The following is a 9475-nucleotide window of genomic DNA, read 5'->3' on the forward strand; positions in this document are numbered from 1 at the left end:
TGGTTCACCAAGTGCATTCCAGCGTGGAAGGCAAGCAAGGCTCACTCATGGAGTCATAGCCTTCTCCCAGTGGGCTCTGACCAGACCTGGAAGAGCAGGCCTCATCCTCATTCCAGATCTTATTTCCATTAAAGGTCCAATCACACCTTTTCCCTGGAATTGCCAGCTGACACCAGAAAGCTTTCCCCAAGCATTACACACAGAATGCTACCAAGCCACACACTTTTGAGTTAGACTTTTTGGAGTTGACTTTTTCAGAGAGTCTTGCCAGTCATGCAGCACAATCAGTTTTGTGCCATCTGAAAATCTAATGAGTATATGGTATAGATAGCCCTTCTCAACCATAGTATAGGGAGAATTAAGCCCCAAGGACCTAAGGTATCTGCAATAGGCGGAATAAAGACCTCCAAAGATACCAAATCCTAATCCCTAGAACCTCTGAATGTTACCTCATTTGGCTAAGGGACTTGACAGATGTGATTAAAGATAAGGATCTTGACAAGGGGAGATTATCCAGGTGGGCCATAAATGTAATTACAAATGTCCTAAGGAAGCAGAGAGCAAGATCATGCAACCAGCAAAGGCAGCATGTGGATGGATGCATAGACAAGTTCTGTGCTGTGAAGGTAGAGGAAGGACTGTAAGCCAAGGAATTCAAGCTACCAGGAATGGCCGAAAAAAGCAAAGGAATGCTCTCCCTTCAGACCCTCCAAAAAGGAATCAGCTGACACCTTGATTTAATGAGCCCTGATTGGGGGTTTTGACCTCCAGAACTGTAGAAGAGAATAGATTTTTGGTGTTTTAAGCTACTTAGTGTGAGCTCATTTACTACAGCAACAGTAGGAAACTCCTACGGTATCCATCGTAATCCATTTCTGTGCACCTCAAGTGACCTTACAGTGGACCCTCGAACAACATGGGTTTGAACTGCGTGGGTCCACTTACATGTGGGGTTTTTGCCACCAACAGTACAGTATCGTAAATGTATTCTCTTTTTCTTACGAGTTTCTTGGTATTTTCTTTCCTCTAGCTTACTTTGCTTTATGAATACTGTATATAATATACAAACAGAATACGTGTTTATCAGCTGTTTATGTCATCAGTAACACTTCCAGTCAGCATTATAGTATCAGTAGCTAAGTTTTGGGGTAGTCAAAAGTTACACAAAGGTGTTTGCGCTGAGGGGTTGGCTCCCCTAACTCCTGCGTTCATTTTTCAAGGGTCAACTGTAGTTACATATGATCATTTTTTGGGAGAACGGAAAAAAGTGTTACTCAAATCATTTTGTGTTCTGTTATTTACATGAGGAACCCTGGGTGAGAAAGTCTGGTCCAGACACTCTCCTAATGCCTGGATCAAAGGGCCAAGGAACACAGCCACCACTCCAGCCAACTGCTTCCTGTCCACTGACTGAGAAGTTTCAGTCATCCTAACTGGCTTTGAAAAACTAAAATTACCTATTTACCACACTAGCATGAGCTCCACAAAGGTACCATGGGGAAAAACTGACCAGTTTCAGAACAAAGATCCAGGAACTTGTAAATTAATACAAGCACTTCATTTCCAGCCATATATTAAACATACACAATAACCAAGATTTTTTATCCCAAGAATGCAAGAGTGTTTCAAAAAGTCATAAATCTGTTCATAAATCATCACCATAATAAAGCCAAAGGGTAAAAATTCTGATAGACACCAAACGGACCATTTTTTTTATATATACAATTCAACATCTCTTAGCTTTAGCCAAACTCCTAAAACTACCATCTTCTTAATGGTATTTGTGTCACCAAGTCAAAATTAAAGTCATCTTAATAGCAAAAGATGAAGCATTTCTCATTAAATAAAAAAGTGTTATCTTCTGGGGCGCCTGGGTGGCGCAGTCGGTTAAGCGTCCGACTTCAGCCAGGTCACGATCTCGCGGTCCGTGAGTTCGAGCCCCGCGTCGGGCTCTGGGCTGATGGCTCAGAGCCTGGAGCCTGTTTCCGATTCTGTGTCTCCCTCTCTCTCTGCCCCTCCCCCGTTCATGCTCTGTCTCTCTCTGTCCCAAAAATAAACGTTGAAAAAAAAAAATTAAAAAAAAAAAAAGTGTTATCTTCTATCAAAAGGTTTCTGAAAGCACTAGCCTCTACAATATGGAATGACAATAAAGGCCATACAGGATAAATACGGGCAAGGAAGCAAAGTTATTTACAAATTACAGATTTCCCATCTCAGCTCCCTACTCCCTGAGGTCTGTGGAGCTTCCCTAGCCGTCCTTCTGACAGTGGCCGTTTTCACATTCCCCTTATAACCATGGAGGTGGGATAGGTGCCCTTCCTACTTCTCACTGGTGCTTCTCGATCATTATCCATTAAACACCCACCCCCCTCCTCCACACATGGGATGAGTAGACATCCCAGTGTCGAGATGAAGAATAAGAGCCAGTGTCCCAAGCACCACCAATCACTAGTTCTGGGACCTTGGGCAAGTTATTTATTCTCTTTTAGCTCTGATTCCTTATCTTTAAAGTAGGTAAGACACCACCTCTATTGGGGAGTTAAGAGAATTAAATGCCTAGAACTGCTTACTGCTTAGAACTGCTTAGAATTGCCTGGCACACGAGTAAGTACAGTAAAACCTTGTATTGCAACTAACTTGTTCTGCGAGTGTTCCACAAGAGAAGCAAACGTTTCCAATAAATTCTAACTTGATACATGAGCGATGTCTTGCAGTACGAGTAGTACACGATGCCAAACGTCACAACTGAGCCAATGGTTCTCTCTTATCTGTGGGACTGTGGGTGATCGTCTCCCATCCTCAAATGCTTGGTCTCAGACCGTGGTGTTTGGCAGAAATCGTTTTCAGTATGTTGGAAGGTGCCAACAACTAGCTGAGTGTATTTTTTGTCACTTCAAAGCATCTCTGGACAGTCCTTTGCTTTTCCATACAGGAGTAAGCTTAGGAATGCTTTGCTTCATTCTAGGTCAGGCTGCCTGCAGACATAGACCCTTTCCTCTGTTGCCTTATTGCCAGTCACGTGAAGTACGGTACATGACAAGACTTTATTAATACTGTACTGTATTCACTACTGTAGTCAACATCCATGCGAGTGTATACAATGGCCCCCATGCAGAAAAAGGGTGAAAAGAAAGGCAGTAAGAAGGAGATGATTACAGTGGAAGAAGGATATCCTAAAGAAGTAAAAATGAGGTATGTGAGTGGCTGAAATTACAAGATTTTATAAAAAGCCTACATCTGTGTCTGGTCTGCAGAGGAGGAGGAGTAAAAGACAGAAGAATCCCTCAATTCGAATGAGATTAGTGAGATGTGTAAAAGGTGGGAAGCAGTGCAACATTTTGTAGAAAAGCACCACCCAATGAAGCGTACGAGCTACGAATCTGTTTCACGACAATGCAATGTCACATTTCCGCAAAATCCTCAAAAGGAGGCAAAAGCAAATGTCATTGGATAGGTTCCTTGTTAAAGTTGCACAAAAAGAAAAAGATTCCATTGAGCCAATAGATAGCAGTGATTCCATTAATGATAGTGAAATTCGTCCTACACAGTACCCCTCCCCTCTCTTGTCTCCCCCACACCAGCCGTTCCAGCTCGGGTTAGCGAGTGGCTTGCCATGTGCACCTTCCACTGAGCTGCCTTTCACGGTTTAAAAACAAAAAGTAGGAAAGAAAAGCCTTTTGACAAGATACAGGTAACAGCCACAGACAGAAGTGGGCTGGAGCACATGCGAAGTTCTTACAACAGAGGCAGGGCACTGACAGCTCTCTCCGCAACCCTCTAGGTGCTGACTTCTCAAGTGTGTCCAGTCTAGATCTTGTCTAAACTCCTGACTCAGAGTCAGCTGCCTACTGGACATCTAGTTGCCCTTGAATATCTAACCGACATCTGAACTTTAAAATGACAGTCTTTCCCCCAGAACCTCCACCTCCCATAGGCTTTCGGTTAATGGCAACTCCATTCTTTCCACTGCTCAGGCAAAAATCTTAGCATCATCCTTCATATTTTATCTCATACCCCACATCTAACCCACCGGTTTAACTATGGGCTCAACTTTGAAAATGTAGCCAGAATCCGACCACGGCTTACCTTCTAAACCACCGCTGCCCTGACCCCAGCCACCATCATCTCTAACGTGAATCATCTGAGGAGCTACCTAAATGCTTTCACTGGTCGGTCCTGCCCCCGGCACTGTGTTCTCAACACACCGGTCAGTCATCTTTGAAAGAATAAACCGATTCTCTGTTTCTCACAGGAGGGTGGCTCACCAACTCTGAAGCCACTTTATATACACAAATCAGAGAAATACACACGTATTGTAGATGATAAGAGCCAAGTTTCTGTTAGAGAAATGTTTGTATATCATTAGGAAAGGGGGAAGACTAAAAACAACCCTGAAGTATCATGCTGAATCCAAAGTATCTGTATATTTACAGTTTTTGTATATAAAGGATTTCTACTTCGTTTAGCAAAGTAAAGGGGGGGAATAACGGGTGGCGGAGCGGGGGGGAATAAGAATAGTAAGGACTGCCCAAAATCTGCTCCTCCATAGGAGCCATGAGAATGATGGCCAAAGCTGTTACACTTTTTCGGCACTTTGGAAATTAACTAATGGCCTGCATTAAGCCAAGAAGTGTGTATTCAAGCAAAACAATCTCAGCGAGAAAAGCCGGTGGCTTTGTCCCACCCCGTCTCTGTGGTAGCTTTGAAAACCAGAAGCCCCATGACTACAGTACCTATGAAAACCAGCAGTGACTGGAAGGGCCAGAATAGACTGGAAGTCTCCAAAACCGTTTGCCCCAGAGAACTGCTGAGCTGCGTGGCAGCTCACTGAAAATCTCCATCCTCGGGGCTGATCTTTATTTGAACGGACTCTGGCTCCGCCTGCAAACAGCCCTAACTGCGGTAGGCTATCCCTCTTAGCCGGCAAGCACTGCAGCAGCCTGGGGTAGCATGACCAAGTGGGGCCGGCAACAGGGTAACCAAACACCTAAAAGAAGAAAATAAGACAAGGAGAGGCTTGTGGGAGCTTTGACATGCCACCACACATTCCTGGGAGTCTACAGGTTCATGTGTGAGTCACAGTTTCGTGAATGCTCAGGAGGACCCTGAGAAGACCCTAAGCTCTGACCTTGAAACTCCACTCACACAACCTGTGAAGGTTAAGGCCTTGCAAACCGCCTGCTGGAGCACCAAGGACACAACAGAACAAATTCTCCCGGTCCCACAGACACATGCACAGCCTTTCAACTAAGGCTTGGAAACTTTTTAGTTCAAGACATTAAATGAAATCTCTGTACAATCATTTACTTAGCACCAAGCTGAGAATTCAGTGACCACACATAGCAGAGAATACAGTTTTACAAAGTTAGTCCAAGAAAGGAGGCTTCAGGTCTAAGATGTCAGTGTAGGAAGACCTTCAACTCCCCTCCTCCATGGATGCTCCAAATTCATACCTATTTGTAGAAAGATTCCTCTTGAAAAAGAACCCAGGGCTGAATGAACAGCTTCTGCACAATAGAAGTGAAACCTTACCCCTGACCCTACGAAGCTCAGCGGTGACTGAGAATACTGAGAGACCAGGAGCAGATTCAGCTGCTCTGCGATACAGAAAAAAACCCTTGATTTAAAAGAGCAATTAGATGGGGCACCTGGGTGGCTCAGTTGGTTAACAATGCAATGCTTGATTTCAGCTCAGATCAAGATCTCACAGTTTTGAGACAGAGCCCAGCATCAGGCTCCGCGCTGAGTGTAGAGCCTGCTTGGGATTCTCTCTCCCTCTCTCTCTCTCTGCCCCTCCCCTGCTTGTGCTCTCTCTCTCCCTCTCTCAAAACAAACAAACAACCAAACATTAATTAATTAAGCAACCTGAATATAAAATATCAAGTCCCAGAACTCTGCCACAGGGCAGGGAAGCTGCTGGAACTCTCTCTGGCTCAGAGGGTCTGGTTCAAACCGATGTTCATGTGCCCCTCCACCCTGATAAGGTGGATGGGAGTAGGGTCTGGGCACCTTACCCAGCCTGCTTCTTCAATGAGCCCCAGGCCTTTATCCCACACCAGCCCAAACTATCCCCCAAGGTGGCCCTAGCACGGCACACACCAGGACGCCTCTGCTCAGCACTCACTACAGTTGCAGCCATCTTGCCAAGGTGACACAGTTGCAGGGCTCCCAGGAACACCCAAGCCCACACTAGTTTGGCTACAGATGAGTTGCTCTGGCACCTGCTGTGTGCAGGACCACCTCGACTCCAGCCACTCCACTGGGATGCCCCCTGCCTGGAGCACCCCAGGGCACCCTGGCTTGCACCCACATCAGTTGCAGCTGTCCTACCAAGGCACCCTCTGCATGGAGAGCCCTGGGAACCCCCCAGCTTAAACCCATCTCAGCTTCAGCTGTCCTATCAGGGTATCTCTGTGTGGAGAGCCTCAGGTCCACCCCGGCCCATGCCTACTCCAATCTCACCTGTCCCTCCAGGACAGGCACTGGGGATGACCATACACAGGACTGTTCCTTCAAGTATAGGACAAGTAGCTGTTCCACCTGCCTGAGAGAAACACACACAGAAAGTCAAGCAAAATATCAAAAAGATATATGCACCACAATGTTTACTGCAGCATTATTTACAATAGCCAAAACATGAAAGCAACCTACACATCCACTTAAAGATGCATGAATTTTACAAACATCACACACACACACACACACACACACACACACACACACACACACACACAGACTGGAATATTACTATTATATTATACTATGTTATTATATCAGCCATAAATAAGCAGGAAATCTTGCCATTTAAAACAACATGAATAGAACTTGACAGTATTATGCTAAGTGAAATAAGTCAGAGAAAGACAAATACTGTATGATCTCACTTATATGTGGAATCTAAAAATAAAAACAAAGTGGCAAATGGGTGAAGGGGATCAAAAGGTAGAAACTTCATTATAAAATAAATAAGGGGAGCCCAGGTGGCTCAGTTGGTTAAGCATCAGACTTCAGCTCAGGTCATGATCACACGGCTCGTGAGTTCAAGCCCCGCACAGGACTCTGTGCTGACAGCTCAGAGCCTGGAGCCTGCTTCAGATTCGGTGTCTCTGTTTCTCTTTGTCCCTGCCCTGCTTGCACTCCATCTCTCTTTCTCTCAAAAATTAACAAACATTAAAAAAAAATGTTAAGTCATGGGGATGTAAGGTACAGTATGGTAACTTTGTTAGCATACAGTCATGCATATCTGAAAGATGCTAAAAGAATAGATATTAGAAGTTCTCATCACAAGAAAAATGATTTTGTAACTGTGCATGGTGACAGATGTTAACTAGACTAATTGTAGTGATCATTTTGCAATATAAACAAATACTGAATCATTAGGTCATACACCTGAAACTAAATGTAATTGTCAATTATATCTCAATTTTGATCAACTAAAAGAGGGGTGCCTGGGTGGCTCAGTTGGTTGAGTGTCTGCCTCTTGGTTGGGGCTCAGGTCATGATCTGCTGGTTCATGGGTGTGAGCCCTACATCAGGCTCCATGCTGACAGTGTAGAGCCCACTTGGGATTCTCTCTCTTCTCTCTCAGCCTCTTCCCCCTCACACATGCTCACTAGCTCTCTCTCTCTCAAAATAAATTTTAAAAAACTTAATGAAAAAAAAAAAAAACAGGGGCACCTGGGTGGCTCAGTTGTTAAGCATATGACTTCAACTCAGGTTATGATCTCACAGTTCATGAGTTCGAGTCCCACATAAGGTGAGCTTGAGCCCCGCTTCAGGTGAGTCCCACTTCTCTCTCTCTTGCTCTCTCTCTCTCTCTCTCTGCCCTTTGCTCACGTGTGCCCCTGCTTCAAAAAACTTAAAAAAAAATAAAAAACTCTATGATATTTACATTTAGATGCATCACAAAGTGTCAAAAAAAAAAAAAAAGAATCCTGAAACTGTCAAGAGAAAGCAGCAAAATGGCCTCAATAAAATGAATAGCTGATTTCTCCTTAGGAAAAAAATGGAGGCCAGAAGCCAGTGCGATAACGAACTAGAAGTGCTGAATGAAAAAGATTGCAACCAAGAATTCTACATCCAATACAACTATATAGATAAATGAAGATGGAGATATATGGAGATACACATCTGTCTTCACCTACTAGAATGTATCTCTCAGGTTAAGGACTGTTGTTTTGTTTTAGTGCCTGATACACAGTAAGCACACAATAAACATTTACTTAATGAATGAATGAACTTATAATTGTTGTGTGAAGTATTCATACTTATTTATTTAAAATATGTCTTCAAGGGGCATCTGGGTGGCTCAGTCAGTTGAGTGTCTGACTCTTGATTTTGGTTCAGGTCATGATCCCAGGTTGTGGGATCTAACTCCTGTGTTGGGCTCCACACTGAGCATAGAGACGGCTCGCTTTCTTCCTTCCTTCCTTCCTTCCTTCCTTCCTTCCTTCCTTCCTTCCTTCCTTTCTCTCTCTCTCTCTCTCTCTCTCCCTCTCCCTCTCCCTCTCCCTCTCCCTCTCCCTCTCCCTCTCTCCTCCTCCTCCTCCTCCTCCTCCTTTCCCCTGGTCACACACACTCTCTCTCAAAATAAAATAAAAAAACAAAAATAAAATACATCTTCCATACTAGGTTGAATACTTACAAAGCAAAGATTTCATTTTTAGTTCAGGAATAAAGTACTTATCATATACAGATCCACCTGTGAGAATGAAAGACACCAAGATGTTACAGTGATTATTACCTCTGGATGCTGGGGTTGTGGGGGATTTTTCTTTATTTGCACATCTGCGCTTCACACAATAACATTTTTGTGTAATTTTTTCAAGTGCAGAATACTGATGTAGGAAAATGCTCTTTATACATTTTAAGTGAAATAAGGTGGTAAAAGTTATAAAATGTATTATCCTGTAAAATATAAATGTGCTTTTAAAAGGACTGTAAGTAGTCACTAAGGTGTTATCAGTGCCACAGGTGCAAAGATTCAGGCTTGCTTCTCATTGCTGGTCCCTTCAACAAATTCCCTATGTTGAAAACATATATTCCAAGTAAATTCAATGGAATGGACACATTATCTCCCACCCGATGATTTGGCAAAATGATAGGAGCCAAATTTTTAAAAGATGTAAACACACCAATATGGGAGAAAAAGACAATAACAACAGCTTTTTGAAAGGTGGAAAGCAGACTGACAGGAGGGACACTGTGTGGCTAACCCAACAACAGTGAATCCCAAACCAACCACAGAGAAGCTGGGACCTAAAATGATGTAGAGATTCCCCAACAATGCTCAGGAACTTGCAGAAGACCAAGTACTTCTGGATGAGGAGTGGTGAAAACAGGCTGACACTTGGTTTAAAAAGCAATTAGAGGGGCACCTGGGTGGCTCAGTTGGTTGAGCATCTGACTTCAGCTCAGGTCATGATCTTGCGGTCTGTGAGTTCAAGACCCGCGTTGGGCTCTGTGCTTGCTGACA

The 9475-nt window shown here is 43.8% G+C and overlaps 1 long non-coding RNA gene across 1 annotated transcript in view; it reads right to left on the reverse strand.

Moving 5' to 3' along the window:
• The window catches only part of LOC124515523 (uncharacterized), a 40340-nt gene extending 31068 nt beyond the window's left edge, over positions 1-9272 (reverse strand). Inside the window, exons 1-2 of the long non-coding RNA XR_006962830.1 lie at positions 8645-9272; positions 6463-6544 (exon numbers count right to left, since the gene is read on the reverse strand). This is a non-coding gene — a long non-coding RNA (uncharacterized LOC124515523). The remainder of the gene's footprint in view (positions 1-6462; positions 6545-8644) is intronic.
• Positions 9273-9475: the final 203 nt, after the last annotated feature.

This window comes from Lynx rufus, unplaced genomic scaffold, assembly GCF_022079265.1.
Source record: "Lynx rufus isolate CCGP_SWC_20201006 ecotype Redwood Valley unplaced genomic scaffold, mLynRuf1.p SCAF_1, whole genome shotgun sequence".
NCBI classification, from domain to species: domain Eukaryota; kingdom Metazoa; phylum Chordata; class Mammalia; order Carnivora; family Felidae; genus Lynx; species Lynx rufus.